Here is an 18,413-nt window from a genome sequence, read left to right as displayed (position 1 = left end):
AACCTGACCACCCTGTGCTCTCCTGTCCAGTGTAACCAGTTTTTAATAGGAAAGCAGAGGGACTGGCAGGAACACCAGGGATTTCGCACAAAAGAAGCAATACAAAAAGAGTGCAGGATCATTTTTCATATAAGTACATAGTACAGCAGACACATATCAGGAACATAAAAAGTTGAGTTTACATATTCATTAACCACTTCCCGCCCCACCACAGTACATTTACTGTGTCAGGCCAGCACATGCAGGTTCAGTCACACATACAGAAATGCCCGTAGCGGATAAGAAAGAATGAAAATAGCGCAGGGCATGCATGACTAGGCCCCAGAGTGGTGAAGGGGAACAGAAAGGGTTAAAGTTAGCTCCAGGGGGTTGGGATTTGATTGTGGGGTTATCTGGTTGGCAGAGGTGGAGTGTAGGTGGGGTCTGCAGCACCTTAGGGTGGGGGGTTCTGTTGAGGGGGCGTCAGTGGAGCTGGACGTTAGGAAGGATCAGAGCTTCCCTCCCGCTCTCCCTGTTTTGTTGGGTATCGGGTCCCTCCTAGGAAAGAAAAAAAAAAAAAGGGGGTTATGTTGGTTCGTGGGCGGTTGTTGGTCTTTGGAGGCGGTTCTCATCTTGGAAGGTAAAACAATGGTGTGGGACCCATCGGTGGTATGGGGTGCCCGGGGGACATTCCCAGTTAACCAAGGTTTAACTGGAAGGTGGTGGTGCTGCACTGCGGACGGTATGGTTGTCTCCGAGCTGGTTGGTTGCGGCTGGAGGCCTAGTGTATATGGTTGTCCGCAGTTGCATTTCGGATCATTTGGGGGTGCCTTCAAAGACCAACAACAATTCTTTGGTTTCCGTTATAAGGAACGGCTGATGTATTTAAAATGTGAGTTGTTAATAAAAGGCCATGTTGGCCATTTTACTCCAAAATGGTGTCATGATTTTTGTAAAGTATAATTGGTTAAGGGGTGGGGAGTGGTATGGATCGGTAATGGTGGTAGTAGGAGTGGACAAGCCTATCTCTGGTGCAATAGTCATGAATATACGTGATTGAGCTTGCATCTGTTTAGTAGCGTGCATTGCGCCCCTCCTACGTCCGCTGTGTCCACTGGACACAGTAGATCACTGTTACCGGTATCAGGTGACCTGGTATCATGTGACCGCTATAATTGGTTATAGTTATTAGATGATAACAATGTAAACAACCTGTCATGAATGGTTTCCCATTCATGAACAGCATGCTTACTGTTGTGCTCTGTGATTGGCCCACAGTAAAAACATGGTACCTGGCTATCTGTACTACGTGATTAGCTTAGCCAATCAAAGATCACAATCAAAAGCATTCAGTATACTTGATCACCTCCAGACCAGTCATCTGATGGCGCAGTACTGCACTGGTGACAATACGTAAAAGAAATGAGATAGGCCATCAAGACTGATCAATTTTCAAATAAATATACCATAGTTTGTATAACTTTCACACAAACCAATTAATATACACTTAATGGGATTTTTGTTTACCAAAGACATGTAACGGAATACATTTTGGCCTCAATTTATGAAGAAATTTGATTTTTTTTTTTTTGGATATGCTATATAAAAGAAAGTAGAAAATATTGTTTGTTGTCAAAATTTTCAGTCTTTTTCCATTTATATAATAAAAAATAAAAAACCCAGTGATCAAATACCACCAAAAGAAATCTCTATTTTTCTGAAAAATATGATGGATATTTCATTTGGGTACAGTTCTGCATGACAATTGCCAGTTAAAGTAGGGCCTTGCCGAATAGCAAAAATGGCCTGGCAATCAAGGGGGAGCTTCCAGAGCTCAAGTGGTGAATATAACATTGAATGTAAACACAACAATCAAAAACTGCACCAGTACAATACAGAATCAAACATTTCAATACAATATATGCTTTCTTGCCAAGCTGCCACTCCGTGATTGTGCCCCTCATTGACACAGATTAACATAAATAAACCATTAGGGTCCTTTCACATGGGCGTTCAGTTTTTTTCTTCAGTTCAGTCACGTTTCTACAAAGAAAAAACGGATGAGTTTATGTCCATTTTTTCATTCGTTTACATCTGTTTTTTTCATCAATTTTTCATCCATTTACATCTGTTTGTCATCCATTTTTCATCCGTTTAGAACCGTTTATATCCGTTTTGCATCCGTTTAGAACCGTTTATATCCGTTTTTCATCCGTTTACATCCATTGACATCCATTTTTTGTTGGTTCCGGGTTTTTTTGTGGAAGAAAATTAGGGTTTTCTTCCATTCAAAAAAACAGATGTTAATGAATGCGGACATGAACAGATGTAAAAAGATGTTCATCCGTTTACATCCGCAAGTGCATTGAAATACATGGGGGTCTGTTTTTCATCGGTACACAGATGGAAAATGGGCATACAGCACGCCCATGTGAAAGAGGCCTAAATGTGGCACTTCCATGGGCAATAAATGAAAAAATGTACCTCCTAAATACTGATATTGTGCACCAATAATCTGCCAGTTATCACTATATAGTAAAACTTAAACACCAACTGCGTGTCCACAATTACAAATTTCCTGTTGTAAATTGTGCTCCAAACACTTCAAACTGTGATGTCCAATGTGGTTAGAAACATTCCAGTGCCCTGTTACCACAACCCCTGTACACACTGGGACCCACCAGATGTATGTGACCTGCAATGGGTCAGTGAGCTCATTAGATGTATCCTGTGGTCATCAATCTTATGACGCATTTCAAGGTACCCGGATGGCCTCCTTGCTCCCATAATCTCAAGACATAGAGAGACCTCAAACCAACATAGCATAACCCATAGTTTATTTAAAAAAAAAACACCTAAAACAAAGTATGTACACTCATATAACAAGGTGTCTATACCTGGCACTGTGTGTCTCCAGCGATACTGCTAGTAGCCAGCTGCTGTTCTCCTTTGATCCATTTAGGCTACATTCACAGGAGCAGCAGATGGGGGTCAGAACCACCTGCCAAGGACCTCTTAAACAACATGGCCAAAGTAGAAAATTAGGCTGAATAGCTCAGTCCCATGTGTACACAGGTGCTCAAGTATTTTGTGTAATAGTTTATGAACTTGATGTTTTCACAAAATCAACTGTATTCTGCAAGGTATGTGTGCTTTATTCATTAGTGTCCAATAAAATGCCTCATACCTATCAATAGAGAGAAAACAGGTGGCGCACACACCTAGTGCATTATCCAAGGTTTATTGTAGGAATTAAATCATAAAAACATACTCACAGACAAAGCATGTATCTAACAAGCATAGAAAAATGACAATGGCCACAACGGCGGGCAAGGTGTTCTCACTGTCAGTGCGGTCAAATGTCTGACGCGTTTCGGGGACGAATCCCTTTCCTCAGAGCTGATGACCAACCTCTGATGCTGATGCACGATGAATGGAAAGTGAAGTAAGAGCCCTGCTGTTGATGCACAAACAAAACAAAAACGCAAACACAAGATCTCCTGTCAATCAATGTAGCTTACCAAATTGACAAAAGAAACCAAGTGCAAAACATGCTGCAAATCAGATGATGTGAACTCATACACTCAAATATTAGTGAAAAAGGTGTCTTCTGTGAACCAAAACCTGTCATCCAGTGCACCTTACCAGAGGACAGGTAAACAGGGCTTAGAATAGACCACCAGCTATCCCGTCTTCACCACAAAGAGAAAAATATAGCAATAGTGCAAGACCTCCAAAGAACTTAAAGGCACTTTAATAGAACTGCTTACATTTAAAACTGCAGAGTTAGCGCAGCTAAAAACAACCAGCAGCATAAGTATAAAGCTCACTATCTCTCAGATGGATAAACCACTTCCAAGATGGCCGATACAGAACTTCCGGCTACATCGTCTGACATCACTTCCTGACATGTTTCATCATTCCGACTTATTCCTATGAAGGAAACTCTCATTTGGATTCAAAGAAATAAAATAAACCTGCTAGAACGGCCCAGCTAACCACCTGCAATTACAGCTGCAAGTCTTTTTGGGTATGCCTCTACCAGCTTTGCACATCTAGAGAGTGAAATTTTTGCCCATTCTTTGCAAAATAGTTCATGCTCTGTCAGATTGGATGGAGAGTGTCTGTGAATAGCAATTTTCAAGTCTTGCCACAGAATCTCAATTGGATTTAGGTCTGGACTTTGACTGGGCCATTCTAACACATGAATATGCTTTGATCTAAACCATTCCATTGTAGCTCTGGCTGTATGTTTAGGGTCGTTATCCTGTGGAAGGTGAACCTCCACCCCAGTCTCAAGTCTTTTGCAGATTCTAACAGGTTTTCTTCTAAGATTGCCCTGTATTTGGCTCCATCCATCTTCCCATCAACTCTGACCAGCTTCCCTGTCCCTGCTGAATAAAAGTATCCCCACAACATGATGCTGCCACCACTATATTTCATGGTAGGAATGGTCTCCTCAGACCAGAGCACCTTCTTCCACATGTTTGCTGTGTCCTCCACATGGCTTCTCGCAAACTGTAAACGGGACTTCTTATGGCTTTCTTTCAACAATGGCTTTCTTGCCACTTTTCCATAAAGGCCAGATTTGTGGAGTGCACGACTGATAGTTGCCCTGTGGACAGATTCTCCCACCTGAGCTGTGGATCTCAGCAGCACCTCCAAAGTTACCATGGGCCTCTTGGCTGTTTATCTGATTAATGTTCTCCTTGCCGGCCTGTCAGTTTAGGTGGACGGCCATGTCTTGGTAGGTTTGCAGTTGTGCCATACTCTTTCAATTTTGGGATGATGGATTGTACAGTGCTCTGTGAGATGTTCAAGCTTGGGATAATTGTTTTATAACCTAACCCTGCTTTAAACTTCTCTACAACTTTATCTCTGATCTGTCTGGTGTGTTCCTTGACCTTCATGATGCTGTTTGTTCACTAATGTTCTCTAACAAACCTCTGAGGGCTTCACAGAGCTGCTGTATTTATACTGAGATTAAATTGCACACAGGTGGACTCTATTTACTAATTAGGTGACTCCTGAAGGCAATTGGTTCCACTAGATTTTAGTTAGGGGTATCAGAGTATAGGGGGATGAATACATATGCACGCCACACTTCTCAGATATTTATTTGTAAAAAATGTTGAAAACCATTTATCATTTTCCTTCTATTTCACAATTATGTGCCACTTTGTGTTGGTCTATCACATAAAATCCCAGTAAAATACATTTACGTTTTTGGTTTTAACGTGACAAAATATGGAAAATTTTAAGGGGTATGAATAATTTTTCAAGGCACTGTATATATATTTATATATATATTTATATATCTCAACAGATTCCCAGAGCACCAAAGAAACACTCCCTTTGTCTGATTGAAACCTCGTAGGGTCGATTAACTGCTTAACTGCTTTCCGACCGCCCTATAGCAGAACTACTGCTACAGGGTGGCAGGGCTGCGTAAACCCACATATATACAGTATACGTAGTTTTGTATTTCTACCCGCACCACCATTGGCGGGTACAGCTGTCAATCACCAGGTCCCAGCCGGAGATTCCCCTGCCGGCACCCGGCGATCGCTGACTATCACTGACAGAGGAGAGGTCTGTATGTAAACAACACAGATCTCTCCCCTGACAGCTGCAGCATTTTGTTTTGTATTGCTCTTCATAGCAGAGCAATACAAAACAGCATGCCTCCCTAGCAAAGCACACACACAGCACACAGTTAACCCTTTCATCACCTCAGATGTTAACCCCTTCCTGCCCAGTGTCATTAATACAGTGTCTGTGCATTTTATTAGCACTGATCACTGTATCAGTGTCACTGGGGATGTCAGTGACAGTTTGTCAGTTCCCTCCCAGTGTCAGAGTGGCCGCCAAGTCACTGATCACCACCATTACTAGTATATAGAAAAAAAACTAAATTCCAGTATTACATGTATAAACCATGTATATATATATTTGTAGACACTATAACTTTCACATAAACCAATTAATTTACACGTATTGGGATTTTTTTTAGCAAAGACATGTAGAAGAATACTCTTTGGCCTAAATTTATGACGAAATTTGATTTTTAAAATTTTTTACTGGATATGTTTTATAGCAAAAAGTAAAAAAAAATGTTTTTTTTTTCCACAATTGTCATTTTGATTTTGTGTTTATAGCGCAAAAAATAAAAAACGCAGAGGCAATCAAATACCACCAAAAGAAAAAAGGACATGAATGTCATTTGGGAGCAGTGTTGCTTGACTGCGCAATTGTCAATTGAAGTAACGCAGCGCCGTATTGCACACATAGACTGTAATCAACGTTTTTTGGCAGGAGTGTTTTTTGGCTGGAAAAAAACCCAGAAGTAGTGGGTTTCTAGTGGAGTTTTTTAGCTGTAAAAATGCTCTAAAACTGGAAAACGTGGCAAAATGCAGTAAATCGTAGTAAACCAGTGTTTTTGGACAAAAACGCTAACATGACTTTACACAGCTAACGTTACCAGCGTTATTAAAACGCCCCGTGTGCATGGAGCCTAAAAGTATGAAGAAAATTCTTTTAAATTTATTTAAATACAGAAATCATAAACAATGCTTATCATTTGAACAGAAGCTATCAGTCAAACAAGGATCGGCCATTTCAGGGGTTACCTGCTTAATAACACATACTTCCAATCATTGAAAGTGCATGTTACTACTTGCAGATATTTTTTGTGCACGCAACAAATTCAAGTAATCAGTGTCATTAAAGCGGAACTTCCCTCTCTCTAACAACATGGACTATTTTTAATCCTTATGGTGCTAGCATTAATAAATAGATAGAAAAGTATATATTTACTTATTTTTAACTTTTTTTTTACTTTTTTTAATTCCTGGTTTCATGGCCTAGGAAAATGATGTCATACATACCAGGAGTCTTCAGGAGAGGAGAAGAAGCTTTCCCAGCTAAGCAAACCCTCCTACCTGCATGCCTGAGCTATGGGCAGATGGGCTCCAGGAAGTAAATGCTACATGAATCATCTGCCCTTACTCAAGATGACCATGACCAGAAATGCTAGGGGGGGTGTTTTTAAAATTGATTTCTCAGCAAAAAAAACATGGAGTCATGAATGGATGGGTGAGTTTGCTTTGAATATTAAAAATGATTTAAATAGAGTTTTTGGACCGAGAAACAAGGAAGAACTCCAACAGCCATATAATCTCAGTAACATATTCTCCTACAGAAAATGATGACTATTTCCTTTCCTTGTTGTTGTTTACATGTATCACTGACATCTATGAATCAGCTTCAGAATTGCTATGTAGAGAGACAATTCATTGTTGTAAAGCCTAAGCATGAGCATGATTGAAGAGGACCCCCTTACCCCCCAAATCCCCTCCTCCCCCCCAACCACTTGTCTTTTGTATAAAAAGAAGAGTGAGCTGGTAGAATATACTGAATTTAATGACTTTCACCCATTGATATCCTTCTCTTGAAGTGTACCTAAAGACCAAACATGTAATGTATTACATCTTACCAGTCTTTAGATGTGCTGACTGTATTTTTTATCTGGTGATTATGCCCGTAAATCACTTCCTGCACTTATTGAACAGATATAAAAGAACGCTTTTAATTATATACTTAAAAGTAGAAGTGAACTGCATCTGAGCACCAAAAACGCTGTTTAATTCATTTATAATATTCAAAGCAAACTCACCCATCCATGTATATCTCCATGCTTTATTTTGCTGAGAAATCACTTTGAACCATGCCCACCCCTGGAATTTCATATAGCTGACATCTTGAGTAAGAGCAGATGATTCATGTAACATTTACTTCCTGGAATCCATCTGCTCTTAGCTCAGGCATGCAGGCAGGAGGGTGTGCTTAGCTGAGAAAACCCTTCCTCCCCTCTCTCCTCCTGAAGATTCCTGGGATGTATGACATCATTTGCCTAGGCATGGAAACCAGGAAGTAACTGAAGAAATATAAAAAAAATTTAAAACAACTAAATAAGATATACTTTCCAACCTATTTACTAATGCTAGAAGCGTCAGAATTAAAAATAGTCAATGTTGATTGAGAGAGTGAAATTGCGCTTTAAGTGACCATAAGAGAGCAAAAAAGAGAAGTTAAGTGTTAAAGTTTACATGAACGATTAATGAAGGTTGACAGTGCAATAGTTCAGCCTAAAGTTAAATTCCAGGGAGGTAAAAACACAAATGAACACAGTTATTTATTCATAAAAAAGGTAAAAGTATTTCAGCTTCAAATAGAGTAAATACTAAAATTCAATTTAATATCAGCCTCTTGTAATCATATGTACAATAGAAACCAAACGTTAAGGCGGAAAAGTAATTCTTGCAGCCAATCACACTGTGCTTCATCTGCATATGTTTTCAGGGAGCATGCTGACAGGAGGAGAGAACAGAGGAATGAGCTTATCAGTCTGTTGCTAAGCCTTCACAGAGCATTTACAGTCTGGGGGTGACATACTGTAACTGCTTTGCTTACCTACAGAAGAGAAAAGTAGGCTCACCACCTGGCAAGGCTGTGTGAATCCCAAGCCTGGATGGACAGAAATAGAAATCCTTTCTCAAGTGAACAGCTCACACATATATAGGAGTACCTCGGTGTATGAATGCCTCGGTTAAGGTAATTTGCGGTTTACGAATGAAAATCCATTGAAAACAATGCCTGGTTTACAAATGTTTTTCGCAATACGAAGTAAGTTTCCCCAGGATGCATTGCGCCTGGGAGGTTTATAGTGCAGGCCTCGTGCCTTTAAAGTGCACTTTATAAAGAGTTTTGAACAGATAAGACTCTTTTTTTACTTTTTTCTGACCTCCAGAACAGATTAATTGGTTTTCAAAGCATTTACAAATTTTTTTTAATCTTGTCCCTGTACAGTATTTATGCCTTTAAAGTGCAGTTTATAAAGAGTTTTGAACAGATAAGACTTTTTTTTACTTTTTTCTGACCTCTGGAACAGATTAATTGGTTTTCAATGCATTTACACATTTTTTTTATCATGTCCCAGTACAGTATTTATGGCTTTTAGAGTTCACTTTACAAAGAGTTTTGAACAGATAAGACTTTTTTTTACTTTTTTTCTAACCTCCAGAATGGATTCATTGGTTTTCAAAGCATTTACAAATTTCTTTTAATCATGTCCCTGTACAGTATTTATGCCTTTAAAGTGCACTTTATAAAGAGTTTTGAAGAGATAAAATACTTTTTTTTTTTTTTTTCTGACCTTCGGAACGGATTAATTGGTTTTCAATGCATTCCTATGGGAAACCGCGTTTCGATTTACAAATGTTTTGCAATACGAAATGTCCAGCATTAAATTCGTAAACCGAGGTACACCTGTATATAAATATTTCAACTGGTTATTTAACTTTATGTCTGGAGTTCAATTTTCATGCATGAAGAAATGTAAAATACAATGTACTATACCTTTAAGTGAGGTCCCACTTTTGGCTGAGCTGTCCCTGTCTGTGTCAGAAAATAAAAATAATAAGCCTGTGTTATATATTTATTTAAAGCTGATATTTTTTCCACTGTCCTACAGATGTCTTCCACTCTCACATTTGCCTTTGAAATAGATTTTTGAAGTGAGAAATCCCGGGATTGACGTATGTTTATAAGCATGAAAAAACCCCAAAGCCAAGCCCTTAAATGCTGTAATAACACATTAGTTCAGCCGTCTAGATTATAAAAGCCGTGCTCAATGGAGTCACATCAGCCATGTGTAAATCAGCTTTGCAAAAGTACACTAGACTTTCTATTGCACCTTAGCTTGGAGCAAAGGCCCTAGGGAAATACTCATTAAAATCCCAAGGAATGGAAATTTTCCTTCAGGGTGAATGGGTACTTCAGGTGCATGTAGAATCAGAAGCCTGTGAACAGAATCCACAAAGATAATCTATAACAGAGGCAAACTCTTCCAATATGAAACTAATAACAGTGCAATGTGACTCTCTAGTATGTCCTTGGACCTGTTAGTCTGCATGTTTTATAACTCTGTTTTTGTCCTATTCTTCTGTAGGCTGGCCAACATTACTGTTAATGATAGACATAGGATACACAACATTTTGGGATTAAGTCAATAGAGTTTATTATTAGCTGTACATTATTGCAAAATGCAAACCTTCCAGCAAATTCCTATTACAGAGAATAGTACCAATTACTGGACCTTTAAATGAGAGAATGTATGTGGTTTGGCTTGTTTTACACATTAGTACTTTTTGTTTATACGTGGAAGCAGAGATAGAATAGTAGTTTGTGTGTTTTCATACCTCATGTGCTGTTGCATTCATCAGCTCTACATCAGATTACAGTACAGGAATACACACGCATTTGCTGCAGTTAGCCCTGGTTCACACCAGTGCGATTTGTCATGCGACTTGACAATTCAAAGTTGCAAGTTAAGTCGCACTGCATTTGCGGCAATGGAATCATTCAAATCGCTGCGAATTGCTGACTTTAAAAAAGTTTCCCGCACTATTTTTGTGCGACTTTGTTACGACTTGTATTGACATCTGTTAAATGAAGTTAAACAGATGAAAGAAAACCACACATGAAATCGCACCAATTGTCACACAGGTGTGAACCAGAGCTAAAAATGAAAGTTTAGAGTATTTTCAATACTCTGTTAAAACATACAGTATTTTGAATGATTTTTGCAGTGTCAAAGTGTATCTCTAGGCAAAAAAGAGCAAAACAGGGCGCACTCTCCTCGTGCATTACTGTGATAATAAGAAATTTATTATAAAATTACAAATGCATACTCATAAACCAAAAAGGTCATAAAAACAGAGACAAGGAGTCAAAGATACCAGTCGTGGACAGTAAAGGTCTTCGGGTAAAAGTTCTAACGAGTTTTGGGAGTCGAACTTCCTTCCTCAGAGCAACAAATCAATTTACTGCTCAGAGTAACGGAGTCCGACTCCCAAAACGCGTTAGCACTTTTACCAGAAGACCTTTACTGTCCACGACTGGCCTCTTTGACTCCTTGTCTCTGTTTTCATGACCTTTTTGGTTTGTGAGTATGCATTTGTAATTTTATAATAAATGTCTTATTATCACGTTAATGCACGAGGAGAGTGCGCCCTGTTTTGCTCTTTTCTGCTATTATCAAGATTCCCCGATCTATCAAGGGCGGCACCTCAGCGAGTACTAGATTCCGTGTTCTCAGTGCAGCAAAAAGATTCAAGCGCTGGTTTTTGGTTTCTGTTGGAGTATCTCTAGGCAAACCTTTTCTTTTATAGGTTTTTTGTTTAAATATATTTTTATTAAAGGCAAACAGCTTGTGTACATTGTATTATTTTGCTTTTGATTTTACAATGGTAAATATGGTTCAGTGGTTTTAGGCAGCCCATACATTCATCATTTTTTCCGTTCAACCAGTTGGTTGAACAAAAAAAAAAGTTTATTCGATTCCCCCATCCACATCGAATGCTCCAGCTGTGCTATTGTGTTTAGATGGCGGGGAGCCGTCAGAATACAATGATCAATGCTGCTGGCTAAATTAACTTCTGCACAATCAGGATGCCCATACATGAATCGAAATTCAACTGGTCCCTAATGAACCGGCAGAATTTCGATCTATGTATGGCCGACTTACAATACAGCACAATATCTTCATTTCAATTCCAATGTTTGGTCAATTGATCTATAAATCTATTAAAATAAATAATTTTCAGATCCATAGCTTTGCAATCAAAACCATAAGGAGAGGAGTATCAATGGATCACTGTTTAAAACTAAACTGCTTGTACACTCCCTGATTATCTCACGCTTTGACTACTGCAACTCCCTCCTCACCGGCCTACCCCAGTGCAAGCTCTCCCCGCTTCAGACCATCCTGAACTCAGCGGCCAGACTCATCCACCTCACCAGCCGCTCCACCTCTGCCACCCCCCTCTGCCTATCCCTCCACTGGCTCCCTATTGCCCTATGCATCAAATTCAAACTACTCACTTTGACCTACAAAGCCATTCACAACGCTGCCCCTAACTACCTCACCAACCTGATTCCCAGGTACCGCCCTACCCGTACCCTTCGCTCTTCACAGGACCTCCTTCTATCTTGCTCCCTGGTCTCCTCCTCCCACGCATGATTACAAGACTTCTCCAGGTCCTCCCCCATCCTCTGGAACTCACTACCCCAATCCATCAGACTGTCACCTTCCCTCCTCACCTTCAGGCGCTCCCTGAAAACCCACCTCTTCAGGGAAGCCTACGCCACCCTCACCTAACAGCTGCTCTCCTTCATTCCTCCTACCACTCCATCCCCCACAGCCACTTCCTCCTGTACCACTACCCCCTCCCTCCTAGATTGAACGCTCGAAAGAGTAGGAACCTCTAACCCCTCGTATGCTGTTTGTTGTTGCTGTACTGTGCCATGTATTGTCCCCCCCTCTATTGTACAGCGCTGAGCAAACCCTTTGGCACTATATAAACTCGATGTAATAATAATAATAATAATAAAACTGGTCCTACCTTCTCAAGTTTAGGGTGGAAGTAAATTATGAAGAGTTATATCACTGAACTTGTCTATCACATGCAAATTGCAACAGAAAAGGTTTAATTTGTGTACTGTTAGAAAAAGATTTTTACAGTCAAAAAGCTAGTGCCGAAGTATGGAAGAAGAAAATAGGATAGAAATGGGAGGGGAATGCTAGGGAACAAGCTCCACTGGGCTACATAGCAGAGGACAGCCACCATGTACCAACAAGAGTAGTAAAGATCTATCAAAATCTCTAGGGAGCAGTACTCTATCCATGGAAACCATGCTCATTCGGATGTACTGTTGTTTAGTATGGCTGCTCTTTTTTCATTAATTAGGTACCACTACTTGTTTTGTTTAGCTATTGTCAGGATAGAAGACCACCAAACTTTCACCAGGGTCTGTTTTCCTGCAGCAAAGGGGAATGTCAGAAGGCAATTTTTGGTTGGTTGGTGGGTTGATTGGTTAGTTTTTGGTACAGTCAGGTGGCTTTAGCAATGCTTCCTTTGGTGACTTACGAACTTTCCTAATAAGGTACATACTAATTGGTATACTTTGGTCCAACGCCTTTTAATTTTAGGGAATTCCCATCATATGTGCATAAGAGGTTCTGGCAGTTGGCATCCCCTAAAGCAGGTTGCAGACTTAAACTTCACCAGACATTGAGGGACCATATACAGCACCACCTCATTAGTAATTTGTAGTCAGATACAATTGCTTTTTTTTAGTTTTTCATAGAGTAGGGAAGAGTTAGACCCCACTTTGGCATTTCCTCTAATTTCCTGTTGTGTCTTAGGGACAGGAAATAAAGGGCAATTTCCCCAATTGTACATAAACCGAAAAAAAAATCAATTGGCAAGGGTTTTAACCTTTTCCCACTATATCCAAAACTATAAAAAAAAGGTTTTGGTTATATATACACTTTGGGTGTTTTTTATGTCACTTTCACATACTTGATTGCTCTTCTTTATTTTCGTTATTTTTAAAAATCTGGGAATTTGTAGATTAGCCACTTGAGTCGAAGTAGGTTTGCTGTCACAGTGACACTGCTTCACTGCTTTATATCCCTAATCAAAGGTATATGGAGCAGAGGGAGTGAATTGTTCCTAATGAATCCACTGACTCATAGCGTGTATTTATAAAAAACACTAGCAGAGCTATTCATCCCACGAAACTGTATGTAAATTTGTTCTGTGCGAATGGGGGCAAAAGCTAATGTTATAAGGCTCAAATGTTATTCTTTATACAGAATAGAGTGAATCAGGAAAATACTGAATTATCGGCAGTAGATGGAGCTAATGATCATAAGAAAAAAGTGCTTTTTTGTTGTGATCATCAGTTCCATCTATTGACCAATATGTGGTATTTTCCTCATTCACGCTATTCTGTATGAATATTAACAATCGATCTGAAAAAAAATTGCCCAATAACATTCATTTATGCCCCGATCTGCACAGAATGTATGAACATGCGATGTTTCACAGTTTGAATACCTCTGCAAATTTTTTCTAAATACACACTGTAAACTTACTTTCTGGGAAGGAGCAGTATATCACACCTACTGTGTAGAACTGCAAAACAGGAAGCAGAACCTAAGTGTGCAAATATGTTATTCTTGTGTACATAATAATAATTAAAATATTTAACCCCTTGCCTACAGGGCACTTATACCCCCTTCCTACCCAGGCCACACTTTGAATGACAATTGCGCAGTCACGCAAACACTGTACCCATATGAAATTTTTATAATTCTTTTGAGACATATAGAGCTTTCTTTTGGTGGTATTTAATCACCTCTGGGTTTTTTATTTTTTGCTAAACAAACCAAAAACTACTGAAATTTTTTTAAAAAACTTTTTATTAGTTTTTGTTATAAAATTTTTTAAATAAGTGATTTTTCTCCTTCACTGATGTGCGCTAATGAGGCTACAGTGATGGGCACTGATAGGCTGCACTGGTGGGCACTGATATGTGGCACTGATGGGCACTGATGAGGGGGCACTGGTAGGTGGCACTGATGGGAATTGACAGGTATCACTGATGGGCATTGAAAGGCAGCACTCATATATGGAACTGATGGGCGGCACTGGTAGGCGGCACTGATAGATGGCACTGACTGGCACTGATAGGCGGCACTGTTGCGCACTGATAGGCGGCACTGACTGACACTGATAGGCAGCACTGATTGGCAGCATTGATAGGTGGAACTGACTGGCACTGATAGGTGGCACTGAAAGGCAGCTCAGATGGGCACTGATATGTAGCATTGATGTGCATTGGTAAGCACTGATATGTAAAAAGAAATAAATATTCAGCGTTGAAGAACATAAGATAACCAATAATAATAATGGTAAAATTATATATATATGTAAATAGTGAGTGCTACTGAGGGCGCAGAAATAGTGAAGTGATGGTTACGTCTTATAGCGACGCGTCAATGAGATACAAGCCAAATAGTTGAGTGACAAATGTGAACAGTCCAATCAACAAATATAGCAGTCCATAAACGGGGTGATCCGTGCTCCGTGCTGGTAATTGTAGGTGCCAAGAGCCAGTAAGGTTATGCACTTACCAGAAGCACATATAAAATGCGCATTATATGTATATCCTATAATAGGGTCATCTAGGTCTGGTACAGGGCTGCGGGGTCATCAGGCTCAAATGTGGACACTCAGGATGATGTTGCTCACACACAGGGGGCACACTCCGCTCACATACCCATCAGAAACAGCTCCAAGTAATGGCTCCAGATCCAAAGATGGCTCCACCTTATAGGGCTCGTAATGAACAAGGCAGAGAACAAATAGGTGCCAATACACCGTGTTCCAAATTATTATGCCAATTATATTTTTCTCATTTACCTAAATAATTGATGTAAATAACAGTCAGCATAATTCTCATGTTATCAACTATTAAAAGTACAATTCAAATTTTATTGAACAAACCTCCTAATGATAACAGGATTTTTTTTAAACATAAAAAACTTACAATGTTCTGTTCCAGATTATTAGGCACAATAAGTTTCAAAACACTTTATAGGTTGTAAAGAACTGAAAATTGTCATTTGTTGTGTTTGCAGCATATTTACTGAAATCAAACTTTTAACAACATTTTAACTTTTTAAATATTTTAACAGGTCACTTTACATTTTAACATAGGACCCCTTATTTGATAGCAGCTTCACAAGTCTTGCATCCATTGAACTTGTGAGTTTGTGGACAGTTTCTGCTTGAATTTGTTTCCAAGATGTCAGAATAGCCTCCCAGAGCTGCTGTTTGGATGTAAACTTCCTCCCACCCTCGTAGATCTTTTGCTTGAGGATGCTCCAAAGCTTCTCAATAGGATTGAGGTCAGGGGAGGATGGAGGCCACACCATGACTTTCTCTCCTATTATCCCCATAATAGCCATTGATGCAGAGGTATTCTTTGCAGCATGAGATGGTGCATTGTCATGCATGAAGATGATTTTATTACTGTCAGGGGAAGGAGCAATGGAATGTGCAGGCGGGCCTATGGTAAGGTCACGCAGCGACTGACGACAGCCACTACCCACAGACCAGAGTCCCTCAGGGTGCGGAGTCTAAGCCCCAGGCTACCCTTCACCAGGGCCCGTGATGGTGGGGATGGACTTGACGCAGCCTGAGACCAGGTCGCGGCCCCCGAGTAACCCCAGCTGCGGTAATGACTGCCGCCAATGGCGTACAGCTGGTGGGAGCTAGATGGGAAAACATGTAGCGTGGTCAGACAGGCCGGGTCTATAACAACAGAGCAGACAGTACAAGACGGTAGGCAAAGAATACTCAGGTCACAGGCCGGGTTCAGCAACGGGAGGTCAGGTAAAGGGTTAAAGCAGAGAATAGTCTTGTCCAAGCCGAGTCGGTTACCAGGAGAGCAATGAGAACAGAACAAGAGCTTGCTGCAAGGGAACATACAGGACACGAATGCAAAGAGCAAGTGCAGACAACAGGCTTAAATGTGATCAACCACACCCCTCTGGGGGAGGGACCGCAGAGGCCTGAAAGCATAAAAAGCTCCCACCATGCTTTGCAGAAACCTAAGATGGATGCCAGCACATGGAGCCGCACAACCTCTGAGGAAAGGTAGGACATTGACAATTACGGAAAGCATAGTTCTTCCTTCTGTACCAGGGAGGAAAGTGGTCAGTCATAAACTCCACATACTTTGCAGAGGTCATCTTTACACCTTCGGGGCCCCTAAAGGGGCTGACCAGCTCTGCTCCCATGATTCTGGCCCAAAACGTGACTCCACCACAGCCTTGCTGACGTCGCAGCCTTGTTGGAACAGGGTGGCCGTCCATCAACCATCCACTACTCCATCCATCTGGACCATCCAGGGTTGCACGGCACTAATCAGTGAACAGGACTGTTTGAAAATTAGTCTTCATGTATTTTTCTGCCCAATGCAGCCGTTTCTGCTTGTGAGCATTGGTTAGTGGTGGCTGAATAGAAGGTTTATGCACAGTTGCAAGACTCTGGAGGACTCTACACCTTGATGTCCGTGGGACTCCAGAGGCACCAGCAGCTTCAAATATCTGTTTGCTGCAATATAATGGTATTTTAGCAGCTGCTCTCTTGATCCGATGCATGGATCTGGCAGAAATCTTCCTCAATGTGCCTTTATCGGCACGAACCCATCTGTGCTCTGAATCAGCTACAAATCTCTTAATAGTGCGATGATCACGCTTAAGTTTTTGTGAAATATCTAATGTTTTCATACCTCGACCAAGGCATTGAACTATTTCACTCTTTTCGGCAGCAGAGAGATCCTTTTTCTTCCCCATATTGCTTGAAAATGGTGCTCTGCTTAACAATGTGGAACACCCTCCTTTAGTAGTTTTTCCTTAAATTGGGCTCACCGGCCAATCTAATTATCACAGGTGTCCGAGATTGTTTTCAGTGATCAAAAGAGCCCTGAGACACAATGCCATCCATGAGTTAAACTGAAAAACAAAATATTTAATCTTTGTGACACCTAAATAGAATTTGCATAATAATTTGGAACACGGTGTAGTGTAGTATGTTTTATTGATTTGTATGTTAAAAGATCCAGGTAAATATAATAGGCTCACATATGATAGTACAATCTGGAATAAAGATGGCCGCCAGCCTTCCTCGCGGCCGTGTGCGGCGTGACATCACTCCAGTGGGCTCTCTGACGCGTTCCGTGTACCAGCACGTTGTCAAAGGGGTGAGCCTACCCGGAGGACGTCCTTGATATGTGGCATTGATGTGGCACTGATGTGCACTGGCTTCTCGGCCTTTTGGCTAAGATCAAGTGTAGTATCTGTTCTTATCAGTGTCCAGTGGGGGTGCTCCACGGCCATTCTAGCTTTGCGGGGATGGCTGGTTGTATAGTACCCCTGCTGGAATGATGGGGGTCTGGATGGCTAGTACCAGGGGAACAGAAAGCGTGGTGCCCATGAGTAGTAGCTGGGGCCCGTGAGTAATTCTCCCGAGGAGACCGGAAGGACCCAGTTCCTCCTGATTCGATCGGATCTACCTTGTCTGGCCAGGGGTTGGGCAGGCAGAAAGTCCACAAACCAGTGCCCCCTGAGTGGTCGCCTCAGGGGTGCCCTTAGTAACACCTGGGTGTGGGACCCCACAGTGTGAAAATGGCACATGGTCACTGCGTTTACCACTTTTCCTGCACAGCGCCCTTAGGACCAGGCCTTTTGGCTAGGACCAGGGCAATTTTTGCTACAGGCCTCAGGGCCTGGTCTGTGCACTATTTGGCACGACCACATTTTTATTTTCTATTTATTTAATTTATTACACCTCCCACGTTTTGTCACTTTTTCTTACTTATGTGTGTGTTTTCTCACAGGATGGAGGGTGTGGGTCCTCAGGCCTGCCCTGAAGTCTAGGGGGAGGATGTGTGGCCTTTTGGTTCCTTCCTCCCCTGTCCCTGGGGGGTTTTCTCTTCGGTAGAGCCCCCTGACCAAG

At 41.0% G+C, this 18,413-nt stretch overlaps 1 pseudogene; it reads left to right on the top strand.

The window, feature by feature from the left end:
* The first annotated feature begins 17,715 nt into the window (after positions 1–17,715).
* On the top strand, positions 17,716–17,833 carry LOC149473755 (U2 spliceosomal RNA; annotated as a pseudogene).
* Positions 17,834–18,413: the final 580 nt, after the last annotated feature.

Source organism: Staurois parvus, unplaced genomic scaffold (assembly GCF_062004578.1).
Source record: "Staurois parvus isolate SC_StPar_1 unplaced genomic scaffold, SC_StPar_1.0 ptg000011l, whole genome shotgun sequence".
Lineage (NCBI taxonomy): Eukaryota > Metazoa > Chordata > Amphibia > Anura > Ranidae > Staurois > Staurois parvus.
Note: the sequence above shows the minus strand (reverse complement) of the source record. Positions and strands in the feature narration are given on the sequence as shown.